The 19,597-nt window shown below is 37.4% G+C and overlaps 1 protein-coding gene across 2 annotated transcripts in view; it reads left to right on the plus strand.

The window, feature by feature from the left end:
- The window catches only part of LOC145258207 (uncharacterized), a 369,722-nt gene that overhangs the window by 126,180 nt on the left and 223,945 nt on the right, over nt 1-19,597 (plus strand). The window lies entirely within an intron of this gene.

Below are 19,597 nucleotides of genomic sequence, written 5' to 3' on the forward strand. Positions count from 1 at the left end.
GAAGAAAAAAAACATTAAGAAATTTACGTGCGGAATTTGAACCTACAGACCACGTCATGCAAAACAAAACAAAACAAAAAAAAACGTAAATTTTCAAGTTTTATAATATTCTTTGCAGTTAATGAAAAAAATATGAAGAAATTTATGTGCAGAGTTTGAACCTAGAGACCACATCATACAAAAAAAAAAAATGCTATCAACTTACCCACAGTAGAATTTTCACAGCCCATTGTTCTATCATTGTTGCTAAGTGACGACATGGAAAAAATGGCTTCACCGATGATAAATAAATTAGAATAACGGTTTCGATTATTGGTAATTATCGAGAGTATTATGAGACAAAACTTAACTAAGGTCACTCCCAGACTTATACACTAAAGTTCTGTAAATTTTAAAGAAAATCTGTTCAGCCATTTCAGAGTCTATAAGGAACGAATTCACACACACAGACAAAGTTGCATTTATATAATTGTAGAGATTATGAAATACTAAGGTCTTATGTCCGGTATGAAAAGAAACTGGAATCTTAGGAAGATCTCCATTATTCCAGTAATTATAGGAGTTACCTAACTCATGAAAAAGAATTTCAAAAGCTACCTGTTAAATATACCCGGTGAACCAAGTGCAAAAGCGATATAAACAATTGCACTTAGTTATGGTTAGAATCTCACAAAAATGCCTCGATTTGAAGCTATGAATGTCTAGCTATGAGTGTCTAGCATCCAGTAGGGTGCCCCAACCCCAGCTTGAAAAAAATGGTCAACTTTTAGTGTAGAAAGTGCAGAGTGCTGTTAAGGTTTTATTGCATCATTATAATCATTTTTATTTTTATTACAACCAGCATCCCGATGAATCCTGCTTTCCAGCTGACTACAATATGGTTGTCTTCAAGTCTAATGTAAACAAGTTTTTGATGAGCCGTTCCATATAGGTTAACAAATTTACCGAATCTCCATTACTAACGGTTACTATATTGTCCAATTTCTATTGTACACTCTTTAACCCTTATCCTCGAGTGGCCTCTTGGCCTTGATAAGTGGCGATGCCTATGTAAAAAAAAAAAAAAAGTGATGGAGTTCTTATTCTTCTGAGGAGTCAGGGCGAAAATATTAAAATATTGACATAATTACATGAGTGTTTCTGTGCTATGAAACAAGTGTTGTAAAGAATTGAACATTTTAACATGCTGAAAGCAATAACCTGTAAGATGAACAACAGCTTGGAACTTGGAATGTCAGTTTATATATTATTCATGAAATTTTCTTTTAATACTTTCGTTTAAAATTACTTTTTTTATATCTGCAATATAGAAGCAAAAATGTGTGTGCATTTTTTTGTATGTCCGCCAAAGGCTTTTTTCGGGGGGGGGGGTGCACTCACTCTTACAACTTTTTATATAAGCGCTAGATTATAATATCTCCGATTCATGAAACGAGCTCGTCTCTATCTTTTATCTCAGCGACTTTTATGTTACAAAATCATACCAAATTTGATGCCGTTCATTTTGGATCTACTCTTTATACCTATGAACTCACATCTGTGTGCGTTTGCTGCACAGATCGTGATCGCTTGCTCTTTGTCTTTGTTTGAATTTGGTGCTTGATTTTGACACTGGCTGACACTGGTTCAAGATTTACCCCTATTAAAAACTAAAAATAAAGAAAAATCTGTATGTCGTATCAATGTGTGACACGAATAAAATATCATACGCCAAAAATCACGTAAATTGATAAAGTAGTTTTATTTTTGTCACAAAAATCATTTTAAAGTGAATTTTAGCTTCTTCCATGCCCTCCTCTGCAACCCAGGTTAAGGATGACTCTTTAAAATCTCTACTTAGAGTAATCGCCCTGCTTCCTTCAGACTGTTTACAAGATAGCGTCGCTAGATCGACGCTTCTGGTTTAATCATGGAATTTGATTTTCTCGTTTAAAAATAAAACCACTTAATCAATTTTATTTGATTTTTGGTGAACGATATTTTTTTTTTTCTATCACGTCTCGGGTACGTACACCATACAGATTTTTCTTTCTTTTTTTTTTTTTAATTGGTAAGTGGGGATTCTTGACAAGCATATTGTCGGTCATGTGATCTTGTCCACTGCTGTAACAAAAACGTTTTTCCTGACAAACAAGATCACAATTCAAGTTTAAAACAAGTTACACTGTTTTATTTTAAACCTATCCATTTCTTAGGCTAATAGAAGCCAACCAAGTTCCTCTGACTGTTTTTGTTTTTTTTCTGAAATCTATTTTGCATATCCTATCATTCAGAGTAGGTTGTATTGTCTATCATATGGTGTCATTCACTGTAGTACCAAAAGGATTTTCGTATAAAAAAAAATCACAACTCAAGTTTAAAACGAATAACAAGTTTTATTTTGAGATTACAACGACATTTGATTTCTCTATCGAACGACAGACTTGTTGTTTCATCCAATGCCAGTAGGCACAGGTGAAACGTAAAAAGTTTCCGATTGCCAGAGTTCTCACCAGCTCAGTTCCTACCAGACCAGTTTCCTCTTCAATAATGGATTTCAGTGTTACACATGGACGTCGAACTCTCCTTTTTGTGTCTGGAGTCCAAATCAGGAGGATTCCTGCGGGTTCACCGTGGCGATTAATATGACCGGCAAGAGCTAGACGTCTCTGTCTCACAATATTGGAAACACATGGTAGGGAGCCATACAATGACTTTTTTTTTTTTTTTTGATGTTTTCGGTTTGATACGCTTAGTGTCCATGATTCCGAGCCGTAAAGAAGTAATTGACTTTATGCAGACTTACAACCAGGATAAACATTTCTTCTGACCGAACTCAACCAGTCGCTCTGCTCAAGGTTACACCGGTGTAATGTAAAATATTCTTTTGTAAATTTTTTTTTATCTATAAACGAAGAAAGACTATTTTTAAGATCGGATTTTTTTTGATTTTCGATATTATCAGATGAATTTCTGTACAAAACATCTAAGAACACTGCTAAGCATATAAATTACATTTGTGTAAAATTTGCAAATGATAGGCTCAGCCGTTTCGGAACCTATAAGGAAAGAAACCAACTGACACACATACGCACACGCATAAAGTGACATTTATATAATAGTGTATATATATATATACTTGGGAAGTGTGGTGTATTCATCTTTTGACCATGAAGTTATCAACCGTAGCTCCCGAGCAAGCAGTGCCTTTGGCAAGCTGCACACAAGATTATGGAATGTTCGGGGTTTAAGCCTGAAGACAAAAATTCATGTATATATGGCTGTGGTACTGTCCACACTTTTGTATGCCTCGGAGACGTGGACCCCGTACCGAAAACAAATTTCGCAACTTGACGTCTTCCATAAGAGATGTCTACGTGCCATTTGCGGTTTTACTTTGAAAGACAAAATATCAAATGCGAAATTATTCACACTTTGTAAAATCAGCAACATCGAAAGCTTCTTAATCCAGTCGCAACTTCGATGGGCGGGTCATGTGATGCGAATGGATGATGATAGGACACCGAAGCAACTCCTGTATGGCCAATTAGACAGAGGCCGTCGAAACGTGGGACGACCATGGTTGCGTTACAAAGACAATATAAAGTCTAATTTGCAGGTTCTAAATATTGAATATAACAACATTGAGCTAACTGCAAAAGACAGAAGGAAGTGGATAGAAATGTGTGACAGAAAAATCAAGGAGTTCTCGGCGTTTTGTATCGAAAAACTAGAAGAAGCGAGAGTCAAGTCAAAAAATAATACTGAGCAGTGTGGACCTAAATTCTCGCATTTATATGTCTGTCACCACTGCGGTCGCCATTGCAAATCTCTAGCAGGACTAAAGTGCCACATACGTCTAAGTGAATGTCGACACGCTGAGTTCTAGACCTCCAGGTCAATTGTCGGAGTCTCATACGTCGAAAATCGACGGAGAGTCCATCATCATATATATATATATATATATATATATACATATATATATATACACCGATGAAGACTGAAGGATCGGTCGAAAATTATGTATCTGTAAAAAAAGTTTTTTAATTTTTTTTCATAATATTATTTTGTATTCCTGAACGTCACCAATTGAAAACGAATAAAGAAAAGTTGTAAGCTTTTATACTTTTCGTATTCTTTTTTATACATTCCCATTCATATATATATATATATATATTCCAAGATAAAAAGATCCAAAAGTAAAAACCATTGAATTTCAACAAGGTTGTTACTAGTGCGGAATTAAAAAGAGCAAGATATTATTTTATTTAATTTAGGTAAAACAAAATTACCATAATCGCTACAATAAATTTACTGTTTCAGTCTTAAAAGACATCGTCAGGCGACAATACACCTCCGGTCTTATTCAAGGCCAGTCAAGAATGAATACTTTTTTTAAATTTATATATCGTTCATTCAGGGCAACACTGATCAAGAATACACCAACTTTTTGTGTACTAGTTTTGTAGTTTTTGTTTTAACTTTTGGTTTGATACACACAGTAGTACTAGTTACCCACTGGTTTACTCCACCTAAGAAAACTAAAAAATGTGCAAATATACAAACATTGCATTTCTGAATTTTGGGGATGAGATGTCAATGTTTGTGTTATGTTTATTAATCGGTGTATTATTCTCATCTAATCGTTTTTGTCGCTGCAACTTGCGACCTTCTCCGGATGTTGAAAACTTGCTTTTTTTTTCCCCCTCTACTAAGGAAAAAGAGGGTTGGCTCTGCATTACAAGAATTCGAACCGTGGGTTTGAGGGTGTGTCTGTAGCTCATAAAGAAGGTTCAATCTTCAGGGGTCACTAAGATATTTTTTTAAGGCTTTCCTATGACTCAATTTTTCATAAAACATTTTTTCACTAATATTAACCATTAGTATAGATATCCCGAAAAACCGAGTCATGGGAAAACCTTTTAAAAAATATCTTAGTGACCCCTAAACATTGAACCTTCTTTATTATCTACGGACTCACCCTCAAACCCACGGTTCGAATTCTTGTAATGCAGGGCCAACCTCCTTTTCCTTAGTAGAGATAAAGAAACATGTTTTCAACATCCGAAGAAGGTCGCAGGTTGCAGCGACCAAAACGTTGTTCTAATATAACACCCAAGATGAGAATAATAGTCTGATTAATCAACATAACACAATCATTGCATTTGTTTCCCAAATATCTAAAATGATCTAATAATCCCCCCTCCTCCCAAATCTGACAAAAGTTGTAATTAATAGTCATTTATTCAAGTAGGAATAATTACAAAGGGAGACAGCTCATTATTTTATTGTTTTTCTATAACTTATAATTAATTCAATCCAATTTTCGTTTTTTTTTTAAATTCCTCTTTAAAAGAGAAAAAGAAAAAAAAACATTCATCTTTTCTTTTTAATTAACCTTTTTATTTTTTTTTGGTGCTGCTAAATTTAGATCAAATGTATGAAACCATTTTTCTGTCGGCATCCATTTAATTATCTAATTTGTGCTAATTGCTAAGAATCCTGCAGGTTTACGAGAGATAGAGGATCTTGTTTAAAGGATTATCAGATGACAGTCTTTGGTTTCTTTTGTTCAAGAATCGAGTATCTTTTTGAATCGATTGCAAGGTTTATGGCAAACAGAAGTTATTGATTTTTTTTTTTTTTTTTTCCTTTTGTTTTTCGATATCGTTAGACATTCAATTTCGTCTCTAATGGCCCGGACGAAATTGAGTTAAAGAATGAAAAAAAAAAAAAATGATAAGTAAATAAATAAAATAAAATCATGTTCTGTTTTAATACAAAATTCTGATACTAAATTTTGCTTACTTTTTTCCTTTTTTTTTTCTTTTTTGCGGTTAATCGTGAGATTTAGTTTCTGTCCATAACCACAACTAGAAATGTTTTCAAAACGTCTAGTCATGTATTGACGTTGGTGTTTGTTGAGCGTTACTCATGACTAGAAGTGGGTACCCGGCCTTGCCCGGTCGTAAAATACACTAAAATATATTTTAATTCATGCAGGTTTCGTATTTTTTATTATTACTGAGTCAATTTTCTATTGAATATTATATTGGACATAAAATACAGCACTGATTTCGTATATATATATGTGTGTGTGTGTGTGTGTGTGGGTGCATGTATAAATGCATATATGCATGTATGTATATGCATTTATAAATATATGCATGTATAAATGTCTATATGCATTTATAAATATATGCATGTATAAATGTATGCATATGCATTTATAAATTTATATATGCGTGTATGTATACGTGTCTATAAATGTATATATGCATGTATATATATGTGTGTCTATAAATGTATATATGCATATAAATGTATATATGCATACAAATGTATATATGCTTGTGTGTATATATATATGTCTGTAAATGTATATATATGTATGTATACATATATATGTCTATAAATGTATATATGTATGTATACATATATATGTCTATAAATGTATATATATGCATGTGTGTGTATGTATATATATATATATATATAGATAGAGAGAGAGAGAGAGAGAGAGACAGAGAAAGACAGACAGACAGAGATGTCTATACGTGTCTGTATATACACATAAGCATATAGATTTAAAAACAGATACATATGTATCAGTTACAGAGTACATCTATTATACAGTGGCGCCAAAAAGAAAGTACGCACTTGTCAATTTTTCAAAAACAGCAAATTTAAGCTAAATTGAATGTAACTGTTTAAACCACTCGTACCTCATTTGATTCGCCTTTTATTCCTCTATAATTTTACCTGTTCATATTTGACTTTTAATTGAAGTGTCCTAGTGTTTATGTCAATTTAAAAAAAAATACTTTAAAATCAAGAAAGCAGAAAGAAACTCCGCAGCAACAACTAAGCTTAAAACCAGGTTAAAATATCCACCTTTTAGGCAACAAAGCATCTCCAATCGTAATTGTTGTTGTTCCAGGTTATACAACATAAGATTTAATCCATATGCCGCAACTTTCTCTTAGTGATCGTCAAGAACTCAGTAATCTCCACCTTTCTGGTTTATCCAATCGAAAAATCGGCCACAGATTGAAATGTGATGAGAAAACGGTATGAATGATTGTGCAAAAGCACCAAAACACCGGCTGTGTTCGTGATGCCCCTAAATCTGGTCATTCTAGAGTTACTTTTTACAGGGAAGACAATGCTATCAAGAGCCTCAGCCTCGGAAACAGATTTGAAATGGACCCCCCTAAATCCAACAACAGTTTAATCTTGTTAAAAAGTGTTCTCTTTCTACAGTTAAGAACAGATTGAAGGAATTTAATTTGCGAGGCTGCGGCGTTGCAATATGCAAGCCAATGATTTCTGTAAAGAATAGAAAGCACCGTCTGGATTTCATCAGATGTAATAAAAATCATGACTCTTCATATTAGTTGAAAGTGAATTTTAGCGACGAAAGTCTGTTTAATAGGCTAGGCAGTGATGGTAGGCGCAGTGCGTCCATCGAGTGAAGGATGAAGAATTTAATCCTAGGTTTACAGATTGCTGCAAGGTGGCGGAGGTTCAGTTTTGGTGTGGGGCGTTATTAGTACCAATGATTCAGGGCCTATAATACGCTTGCAAGGTCGAATTAATTAGACTAAGTACATTGATATGTGTACTCTTCATACTCGTTGAAAGTGCTTTTCAGCGACAAAAGCAAGGTCAATAGGCTGTGAGGATAGGCAGTCAAAGAAGAATGAAGAATTTAATCCTAGCTGCACAGTTTCAATGCTGCAAGGTAGCGAAGGTTAAGTTTTGGTGTGGGGCGTTATTAGTGCCAATGGTCTAGGGTCTATAGTTCGGTTGCAAAGTTGAATTTGACCAAGTACATTAATATGTTGACTGGGCATTTTCTACCCTACTTTCGCCGGAATTTGGATGATAATCCCAGTATCATGCAGGATAATACCCCCATTCACAGAGCTAGTAATGTCAAGAGGTTCCTTGAAGAGCATGATATTCCATGTTTGGACACATCCATCCACACACTAGTGTTGGGACGATTAGTCGCAATCAGAAATTGAAAATAATTGAAATTATTAGCGTATTGGTATTGGAAAAATTTGTGCCTAATTTCTGATTCCAAAAACGATGCTTTTAGTTAAATTTTTTTGTTTTTAAATATCTGGATAAGATATTGCTTACTAGCAGGGGCGCCTGGCTTTACCTGGTAGTAAAATATGCTTAAATTTTAATTCATGCAGCTTTTGTATTTCTTATTAGAGAGCCAATTCTCTTGTGAATATTATATTGTACCTAATATATAATAACGATTTCAAAAGATAAAAATAATGACTTAGGTGCCATCAGCTAGAATCGAAACCAAAACATTTAGTGCATTTAATCGACAGACAGATAAGAAAGATTTAAAATTGAACCACTTCAAGCTATGAATGAATTTGCACATGTGTAAAAAGAATAGACATATGTCGGCAAGTTGAAATGGACATTTTGCAGTTCAATTTTCTTGACATATTTCTGTACGTGTTATTCTTCCATCCATAGATTTTACTCATTATATATATATATATATATATATATATATATATATATATATATATATATACTAGCAAAAGTACCCGTCGTTGACTGGGTTCAAAAACCGCCTACAGAAAATGGACTCTGATTTATGAAAGTATGATAGGTTATGAAAAAGAAGGGTTGTAAAGAGATAGCTTCGAATTTGGGGGTATCAAAACCAAAGCAAAATATGATGAAAGTAAAAATAAAATAGATAACCTCATAATTTATTATAACATACCTGTTCACACTGAAACAAAATACTTATCACAATATTCTGTGGATCTATATTAAAAAACCTTGTTAAACTTTGTGACATATTTCCATTCTATGGAGGTCAGGCGCCAATGAACACCCCATAATTTTATTATACCATATTTCTTCAAACTGAAACATAATTATCAAAGTATACTTACGCAGATAGATATGAAAAGTCTTTATTAAAGCTTGTGCCTATTTCCACTCTATGGAGGCCAGGCGCAAACACAGACCCCACAATTTTATTATATCATCTCTATTTAAGTTAAAACATACTTATCAAAGTATTCTTATGTACATCTATGTCAAAAACACTTGTAAACGTTTCTTTTTAATTTTTAAATTTTTTTAATTTCCATACTTTGTGGACCAGGCGCGAACGCAGACCCCACAATTTTAATGAACCACCGTTCTGCCAGATCACACATACCCATTCCTGTGTCTCGATACATCTTCTATCATTATATGTAATCAGTTTTTTAAAATAGTCAACCATATAGGAGCCTATTCGTGACCAGACACACACACACACACACACACACACACACACACATTCAGCTTTATATTATAGATATATATAATGAGTAAAATCTATCTGGCTTATTATATATCTGAATTACAACGAGCACTGTTCTTTTCTTGTATTTTAATTAAATTAGTAATTTTACTATCACATTAAAATACACTCTGCTCTTTAGACTACTGTTCTAACCCCCTTTATATATATATATATATATATATATATATATATATATATATATATATATATATATATATGTGTGTGTGTGTGTCTTTGATGTATGATTGCTATTTCCTGTTTAGGTCCGTTTTATATGATCAGTAGTTTATAAGTTTATCGGTTAAATATTTTCACATAGATACACATACACATACATCTACTGTTTTATTTATATAGATGATGATGATGATGATTTTTTTGTTTACGTTTGTTTCCCCGGGTATCATTTTATTAAGAATTATTTCTAGAAAGATATCGAGTACTTATGGGGCAGGCAACGTCAAGTGAAAGTGTTTCTGTGGCACGAATTGGGTTCGAACTTGGCACACTTAGTTTTTCAGCCTGCTTCGTTCCCCACTCAGCCATCATCACCCCCCTAGCGTTGCTGTTGGGTACGTGTTTGTGCGATCGTTCAGAGTCTAGAATTCTCTGGCATTTTCTTTTATGATAATTTTTTTCTTTATTTTTCTTTTTCTTTTTTCTTTTTTTTTTTTTTTAAAGTTTTTCTTTGTAGATGCGAAAACAAGGATACGGTTCAGTTGTGAGACTGCACATGTAACATAGTTGTTAATCTTCTTCAATGGTGTCATTACATCTTACCACTCGGATCCAAGACACACACATATATATATATGCTAGCGGGAGTGGGGGCACCCGGCTTTGCCTATTCGTAAAATACGCTTACATATGTTTTAATTTGTCCACATGTTGTATATATTATTATAGAGTCATAATTTCAAAAGTAAAAGAAAAAAACGTATTTGGGTGCCATCAGCTAGAATCGAAACTGAAAGCAAAACTGTGACATTCAAAGCTGGTGACGTTACCACTATACCAACCTGACACACATATGAATTGATTAAAAATTAAAAATGAAAGATGAATATACAAAATGTATAACGATTTCTTTGAATTTTGACCCATTTTTGACACTTTTAAAAACTATTTTAACCGGCTAAAAGTTAAAAAATCTTGTGCCACCACGGGCCAAACGTTCTATTTTCTCTGACTCGCAATTTCTTCTCCGGTGTTCGCCACTTGCGTGTGTTCCCCCCCCCCCGCTTTTATTTTCTCTTCTCTTCCTCCACTGTGACATCACCTTGAGCAATGGCTCAGTCATTTGCATATGTGTTATGCAGCTGCTGCTGTTGCTGTATAGCACATATGCTACCAGCGCTGGAGGTTCTGTTACACACAGAACCTACATTAAGCAACGAGGAATGCAACTATGAAAACCTACTTAGTGTGTTGAAGGATAGTGGTCGAGAAGATTTGAGGCACAAAAAAAAAAAAAAATTTAAAAGGATTTAGTTCTTTTTTAAAAGGGCATAAAAGAAATATTACTCTATACGATAAAAGTCCCTATACAACATAGCTGGAGTATTCTTCGCGCCCTGCAGTTGATCCACTTCGACAGAATCAGCTGATAGCATTACTGTCATTGCAGTGATAATGTGGCAGCTGAAGTTTCCATCTTTTTCTCTCATTTGATAGATTCAATTATGTATTGAGCGAAAAGATCCATTAGTAAGATGGGACAATAAAACTGTCTACATAACCTAACCTAAAGTGGCACTCAGTCTAAGTAGCTCGAACCTGCTTTCTCCAAAGGAGGGAGTTTCATGGGGATATCAAATTCACAAACGGTCCCCAGTCACTTGTATAAATCCACAGTTGCTTGTATTAAAAGTGTTATATTGTCGTATCATAAAGGATTGTTATGTTGTGTGTGTGACGTGCATTTGAACATACCTTCTGCCATTTTGTTGGTCAATCTGGAACATCTCGCCTGGGAGGGAGACTTGAAACCTGTTTTTGGGAGACGAAGATTTATTTCACTCCAAGACAAGAAATTGGTTCTATAGTTTTTTATTCACCTTCCAGATCGATCGCAGAAGAATGGAAAGTGAATTTGGCTTGTGTTGTTTCTTCTTCTAGGTCTTATTTCTACCACGTCAGCGTTCGTCCCCCCCCCCAGCAAAGGGGAGGAGACAACGGCGAAGCCATCCGCTCTCTTCCAAGTCCCAAGCAAATCTCCTCGATTCAGCTAACCTGATCACATGACTCACACGCAATCCAATCAGCTGATCTTGACTTCCGGTCAACGTGTCTTAATACAACTCACACATCTCTCTCTCTCTCTCCATTCTCTAACAAAAGTACCTACATAGATGTATAGGTATCCTCACTTTTTTGTGGGCATTGCTTTTTTTTTTTCTCTATAGGCTTCGATCCATTGTTGGTCCGATTCCTCTGAAGACATCATGTGATTTTGAACTTGGAGTGGGTCACCATTATCTTCCCCAGCACAGTGGCATCTGACTCGGCTGTTTGCACCTATCCGTTGTCCTTAGATCATCCGCATAACTGCAGTCGAATAACATAACTCTTAATACCAATAGATCTATAAGCATCGTCAATATGATCTTAAAATGCATTGGTGCTGAGCCCTTATTAAGGAGCTTTAATGGTATCATTCCTTAGTTATTATTAGTACCAGATCAACTTTTATTTGGAACTAGCAGGGAGACCTGACGTTGCTCTAGATTGAATGATGATCAAGGAATATTTCATACTCCTATATTTTCATGGTAATCGAAATCCATGAAATCGCCTCAAGAGGAAGCTTCACATGCCTCCATGCAGTAACTTAGTCCAAAATATATGTTATTTTACATTGCTCTCTAGAGAATCTCCTGTTTATTTTATAAATTTATTTTATATAAATTTTTTTTCCAGTTAATGAAAAAAAAATCATTAAGAAATTTATGTGCGGGGTTTGAACCTACAGACCATGTCATGCAAATTTTCAAATCTTATAAAATTCTTTGCAGTTAATGAAAAATAATTAAGAAATTTACATGTGGAGTTTGAACCTACAGACCATGTCGTGCAAAAAAAAAAAAATAAATAAATAAAACATGCTATCAACTTACCCACAGTAGAATTTTCACGGCCCGTTATTCTATCATTGTTGCTAAGCGACGACATGGAAAAAATGGTTTTACCGATGATAGATAAATTAAGATAATGGTTTCGATTATCGGTAATTATCGGGGTTATTCTGAGACAAAACTTTACTAAGATCACTCCCAGACTTATACAGTAAACTTCTGTAAATATTAAAGAAAATTTGTTCAGCCATTTCGGAGTCTATAAGGAACGAACTCACAGACAAAGTTGCAGTTATATAATAGTAGAGATTAAGATTAGGGTAGTACATGTAAGGCTGCATTGTTTTATTGCCAGTCGCATTCACCCTAGGTGGTTTAAACCGGCTTCCTCCAAAGGAGGAAGTCTCATAGAAATATCAAATTAACAAGCGATCCCTAGTCGTTTGTATATCCTCACCAGGAGAGATAATGATGTTAGGTTCTTGCAAAGAGGTGTCAACGTCCTTCTACATTCAGCGCCAGGTATTCCCAAATTTAGGGCTAGATGTTGTTTAAATTCGGTGATCAAACCAAGAACCTGTGTGTCAATGTGATTATGTCGTATCAATTGCAAAAAAAAAAAACAACAAATAACGAGATAAAGACAATATAAACAAAATGGCGGGACCAAGAACGGTTAGTAGACTCACTTTCACTGTGGACGAACATTCACATTATGTGCAGAATAAAAGCAAAAACATTTAATAACAATGTTGCTTAATGGTTCACGGCCCTTGATGTTTTATTCCTTTATTCTCTTTCAACATGTGATAGTCACATAATAAGCTCCCCATCGCCACCCCTCAGACAGGGGAAGAAGGAGTAAACAAAGACCGAACTTGGAAAAATGGCGACTGAACACAATGAACTTATCTACCAGAGAAGCACTTTATCCCCTTGTTCACTATATATCATAATTTCCTCTTTAGTTTTCCTTTCAACTTTTGATGGAATTTTCCCTTCGCTTCGTTTTAAATTTATGTGGAAAATATTCAATCAGGCATCATTCTTACATTTCTGTAACTCACACCGATAATTGTAACTACTAAAACAAATAACGGTGTCCACTACAAAAGGATTGCACACATAGTGACGTAATGTATGATTCTATAGTCAAGGAATTATCTTCTCCTTTAATAAGCACTAACAATTTGAAAACTAATGTTAATACATAATTAATCCCTCCGTGTATTATTTGAATTCTTCAGACTATTGTTTTGTTTATCTTGAGAGTTATTTGCACAAAGTTTTGATTAATGCAACCTCCAAACTTTCTTCAGGCATGGATTGTCGAACTCTGGAATGATAGATGCAATTATGTGTTGAGTGAAAAGGCTCATTAGTAAGATGGGACAATAAAACGGTCTACCTAACCTAACCTAAAGTGGGATTCAGCCTAAGTAGCTTGAACCTGCTTTCTCTAAAGGAGGGAGTTTCATGGAGATATCAAATTAACAAACGGTCCTCAGTCACTTGTATAGATCCACAGTTGCTTGTATTTAAAGTATCTACATAGATCTATAGGTATTCTCATATTTTGTGGTCATTTCTGTAACTCGCACTGATAATTGTACCTATTTACTATGCCTCCCCACGGGACAGAGTTAGACACCAGGGTCGTTTTTTAACGTGGAGAAAAGGTACAAAAATAAAAATTGTCTCAGTCGTGAAGGATTTCTCCTCCACTGACAGAGAACAAGAAATTGAAGTGCAGCATCTGAAGAACAGATGGTATTTATTTGCTCCCCCACCGAGCAAATTAGGCACAAGGCCGATTTTTAATGTGAGGAGTGAAGGGAGGGGGAAGGGAAAAAGGGGACCAGCTCCCGAGAGGTGGGAAATGGGAGCTGGTTAAAGGTCAGGCATGTGAGGTTGCCCCCACATCTGGTCTTTGCTAGTCATAGCTTGCAGTATCTGCCGGAACAGATGGTATTTATTTGCTCCCCCACTGAGCAAATTAGGCACAAGGCCGTTTTTAATGTGAGGTAAAAACCAGCTTCCCTAAATGTAGGCAAAAAGGGGGCACTCTGGTTACCAAAAATAATAATTGTCCCAGTATAGAGGGTTTCCCCTCCATTGACTGGTACAAATTATCTTAAGTGCAGTATCTGTCGGAACAGATACTACAATGGGAATATTTATTTGCTTCCCCACTGAGCAAATTAGGCAGGAGGCCGTTTTTAATGTGGAGATAGGGGGAAGGAGGAGGGAAAGAGGGGATCCAGCTCCCCAGAGGAGGGAAGTGGGGGCTGGATTAGAAACTGTTGGTATGAAGGGTTGCCCCTTCAGTGACCTAGGTCAGATATGTGGAGTTACCCCCACATATGGTCTTTGCTAGTCATAGCTGGTCTTTGCTAGTCTTAGCTTGCAGTATCTGTCGGAACAGATGGTGTTTATTTGCTCCCCCACTGAGCAAATTAGGCACAAGGCCGTTTTTAATGTGAGGTTAAAACCAGCTCCCCTAAAAGTAGGCAAAAAGGGGGCACTCTGGTTACCAAAAATAATAATTGTCCCAGTATAGAGGGTTTCCCCTCCATTGACTGGTACAAATTATCTTAAGTGCAGCATCTGTCGGAACAGATGGTATTTATTTGCTCCCCCACTGAGCAAATTAGGCACAAGGCCGTTTTTAATGTGAGGTAAAAACCAGCTCCCCTAAAAGTAGGCAAAAAGGGGGCACTCTGGTTACCAAAAATAATAATTGTCCCAGTATAGAGGGCCTCCCCTCCACTGACTGGCACAAACCATCCCAGGTGCAGCACCTGCCGGAACAGACACTACACTGTGATCTTGGCCAAAAGGCCAAGAAAGTAATTTACAATAGCATCTGAAGAACAGATGGTATTTATTTGCTCCCCCACCGAGCAAATTAGGCACAAGGCCGATTTTTAATGTGAGGAGTGAAGGGAAGGGGGAAGGGAAAAAGGGGACCAGCTCCCGAGAGGTGGGAAATGGGAGCTGGTTAAAGGTCAGGCATGTGGGGTTGCCCCCACATCTGGTCTTTGCTAGTCATAGCTTGCAGTATCTGCCGGAACAGATGGTATTTATTTGCTCCCCCACTGAGCAAATTAGGCACAAGGCCGTTTTTAATGTGAGGTAAAAACCAGCTCCCCTAAAAGGGGTCACTCTGGTTACCAAAAATAATAATTGTCCCAGTATAGAGGGTTTCCCCTCCATTGACTGGTACAAATTATCTTAAGTGCAGTATCTGCCGGAACAGATGGTATTTATTTGCTCCCCCACCGAGCAAATTAGGCACAAGGCCGATTTTTAGTGTGAGGAGTGAAGGGAGGGGGAAGGGAAAAAGGGGACCAGCTCCCGAGAGGTGGGAAATGGGAGCTGGTTTAAGGTCAGGCATGTGGGGTTGCCCCCACATCTAGTCTTTGCTAGTCATAGCTAGTCATAGCTAGTCATAACTTGCAGCATCTGCCGGAACAGATGGTATTTATTTGCTCCCCCACCGAGCAAATTAGGCACAAGGTCGATTTTTAATGTGAGGAGTGAAGGGAGGGGGAAGGGAAAAAGGGGACCAGCTCCCGAGAGGTGGGAAATGGGAGCTGGTTAAAGGTCAGGCATGTGGGGTTGTCCCCACATCTGGTCTTTGCTAGTCATAGCTAGTCATAGCTTGCAGCATCTGCCGGAACAGATGGTGTTTATTTGCTCCGCCACTGAGCAAATTAGGCACAAGGCCAATTTTTAATGTGAGGAGTGAAGGGAGGGGGAAGGGAAAAAGGGGACCAGCTCCCGAGAGGTGGGAAATGGGAGCTGGTTAAAGGTCAGGCATGTGGGGTTGCCCCCATATCTGGTCTTTGCTAGTCATAGCTAGTCATAGCTAGTCATAGCTTGCAGTATCTGCCGGAACAGATGGTATTTATTTGCTCCCCCACTGAGCAAATTAGGCACAAGGCCGTTTTTAATGTGAGGTAAAAACCAGCTCCCCTAAAAGTAGGCAAAAAGGGGGCACTCTGGTTACCAAAAATAATAATTGTCCCAGTATAGAGGTTTTCCCCTCCATTGACTGGTACAAATTATCTTAAGTGCAGCATCTGCCGGAACAGATGGTATTTATTTGCTCCCCCACTGAGCAAATTAGGCACAAGGCCGTTTTTAATGTGAGGTAAAAACCAGCTCCCCTAAAAGGGGTCACTCTGGTTACCAAAAATAATAATTGTCCCAGTATAGAGGGTTTCCCCTCCATTGACTGGTACAAACTATCTTAAGTGCAGTATCTGCCGGAACAGATGGTATTTATTTGCTCCCCCACCGAGCAAATTAGGCACAAGGCCAATTTTTAATGTGAGGAGTGAAGGGAGGGGGAAGGGAAAAAGGGGACCAGCTCACGAGAGGTGGGAAATGGGAGCTGGTTAAAGGTCAGGTATGTGGGGTTGCCCCCACATCTGGTCTTTGCTAGTCTTAGCTAGTCATAGCTTGCAGTATCTGCCGGAACAGATGGTGTTTATTTGCTCCCCCACTGAGCAAATTAGGCACAAGGCCGTTTTTAATGTGAGGTAAAAACCAGCTCCCCTAAAAGTAGGCAAAAAGGGGGCACTCTGGTTACCAAAAATAATAATTGTCCCAGTATAGAGGGTTTCCCCTCCATTGACTGGTACAAATTATCTTAAGTGCAGCATCTGCCGGAACAGATGGTGTTTATTTGCTCCCCCACTGAGCAAATTAGGCACAAGGCCGTTTTTAATGTGAGGTAAAAACCAGCTCCCCTAAAAGGGGTCACTCTGGTTACCAAAAATAATAATTGTCCCAGTATAGAGGGTTTCCCCTCCATTGACTGGAACAAATTATCTTAAGTGCAGCATCTGCCGGAACAGATGGTGTTTATTTGCTCCCCCACTGAGCAAATTAGGCACAAGGTCGTTTTTAATGTGAGGTAAAAACCAGCTCCCCTAAAAGGGGTCACTCTGGTTACCAAAAATAATAATTGTCCCAGTATAGAGGGTTTCCCCTCCATTGACTGGTACAAATTATCTTAAGTGCAGCATCTGCCGGAACAGATGGTGTTTATTTGCTCCCCCACTGAGCAAATTAGGCACAAGGCCGTTTTTAATGTGAGGTAAAAACCAGCTCCCCTAAAAGGGGTCACTCTGGTTACCAAAAATAATAATTGTCCCAGTATAGAGGGTTTCCCCTCCATTGACTGGTACAAATTATCTTAAGTGCAGCATCTGCCGGAACAGATGGTGTTTATTTGCTCCCCCACTGAGCAAATTAGGCACAAGGCCGTTTTTAATGTGAGGTAAAAACCAGCTCCCCTAAAAGGGGTCACTCTGGTTACCAAAAATAATAATTGTCCCAGTATAGAGGGTTTCCCCTCCATTGACTGGTACAAATTATCTTAAGTGCAGCATCTGCCGGAACAGATGGTGTTTATTTGCTCCCCCACTGAGCAAATTAGGCACAAGGCCGTTTTTAATGTGAGGTAAAAACCAGCTCCCCTAAAAGTAGGCAAAAAGGGGGCACTCTGGTTACCAAAAATAATAATTGTCCCAGTCCCTCCATTGACTGGTACAAACCATCCCAAGTGCAGCATCTGCCGGAACAGATGCTACACTTTGATCTTGACCAAAAGGCCAAGAGTAAAACAAGTAACAGTGTCCACTATAGAAGGATTTCACACATAATGACGTAATGTATGATTGTACAGTCAAGGAATTATCTTTTCCTTTAATAAGCATTAACGATTTACAAACTGATGTCAATACATAATTAATCCCTCCACGTATTATTTGGATTCTACGGACTGCTGTTCTCATCTTAAGTATTATTTCACAAAGTTTTGGTCGATGTGACCTCTGACCCTCTTCATGTGTGTCTTGTCGTACTCTAGAAGATTTTTGTTAAACTCTCAAATCCATACAGAATTTTAAATGGCACCCTTTATTTAATCCAAGTGGGTAGCATGTTGTCATTCTATCGATCATGTCTGGATAAAATTCAGTAGTAAATAAAGTATTTGGTAAAATTAATTTAAAGCTTGAGGTTGAAGGTTCAATTTGTACCAGAGCCACTAGTGCTTGCAGCAGCAGCAGCAGCACATAACACATATGCAAATGATCGAGCCAGTGTGCAAAGTGATGTGATAGGAGAGGAAGAGAAAAGAAAAAAGCATGGTGGCGAGGATTGGAGAAGAAATTACATGCCAGGGAGATGGACGTTTGGCCCATGGTTGCAGGAAACTTCATGCTACATGGCAGATGATACAAACTAAAAGACTTAAAACAAGGAAATGCATTATTTCGGAAGAACCATGAATAAATGGATGTCATCTCTATATATAAAAGGCAAAATGTGTGCGTGTTTGTATTTCTCGCAAAAATTCTCGACAGAGGCGACGGATTTTCACGAGATCGGTATTGTTTTAAAGCCTGGCCCTTCGGACGTCAAGTATTGAAATATTGGCCAAAGACATCCATTCCTTCACCCTCAACTGGGCAGTTTTGTATAAGGAGGAGTCGGTGTTTTTCGTAGCCATTTTTGCAAGTCATTGTATTGCTTGGATTGACTTCGCTTTCAATGTTCCAAACTTTTGATCGGACGATGGAGACATTGGCAAAGACGTCACATTTTGATTTTTTTTTCCTCCTTTGTGTAACAGGTTCGAACCTACCTGCCTACTATCACTTTTTTTTTCTCTCTCAATCCAAACTGCCTACTGTTGTTTCGACCCCCCCTCTTGCTACCATCAAGTTATTTTTTTAATCCCCCCCGCTCAGGTTCCTTACTCGACCCAAGCAATCCTGCTACTATACCACTTTTTTTTAAACACCTTTCAATCCTCACCCCTACCCGCCGGGGGTCCTTACTACCTCCACACACCAGGGCAACGCCGGGTACTCCCTCTAGTTTCAACTATAAAAAAGAAAATAAAGCCAAAGCAAATTTCTTTTTCCTTGCGACTGTCTCAGATACAACGTGTTGGATCTAAGCATTAAAGTGTAACGGCAGTTTGTTTTTCTTTTACTTGAGGGTCACCACTTATCAAGGCCCGCAGTCCACTCGAGAATAAACGTTAATGAACATAAGATAGTGATGCAGTAATCGCTAATGGTGTAAATTTGGTAGAATTTGATTATTTATAGGGAGAGCTGAACAAGAACTTGTTTACACTGGATTTGAAGGCTACCGTGTTGATGTTTGATCCTGCTAG

Source organism: Euprymna scolopes, chromosome 33, assembly GCF_053919585.1.
Source record: "Euprymna scolopes isolate OS-2025 chromosome 33, ASM5391958v1, whole genome shotgun sequence".
Classification (NCBI taxonomy): Eukaryota; Metazoa; Mollusca; class Cephalopoda; order Sepiida; family Sepiolidae; genus Euprymna; species Euprymna scolopes.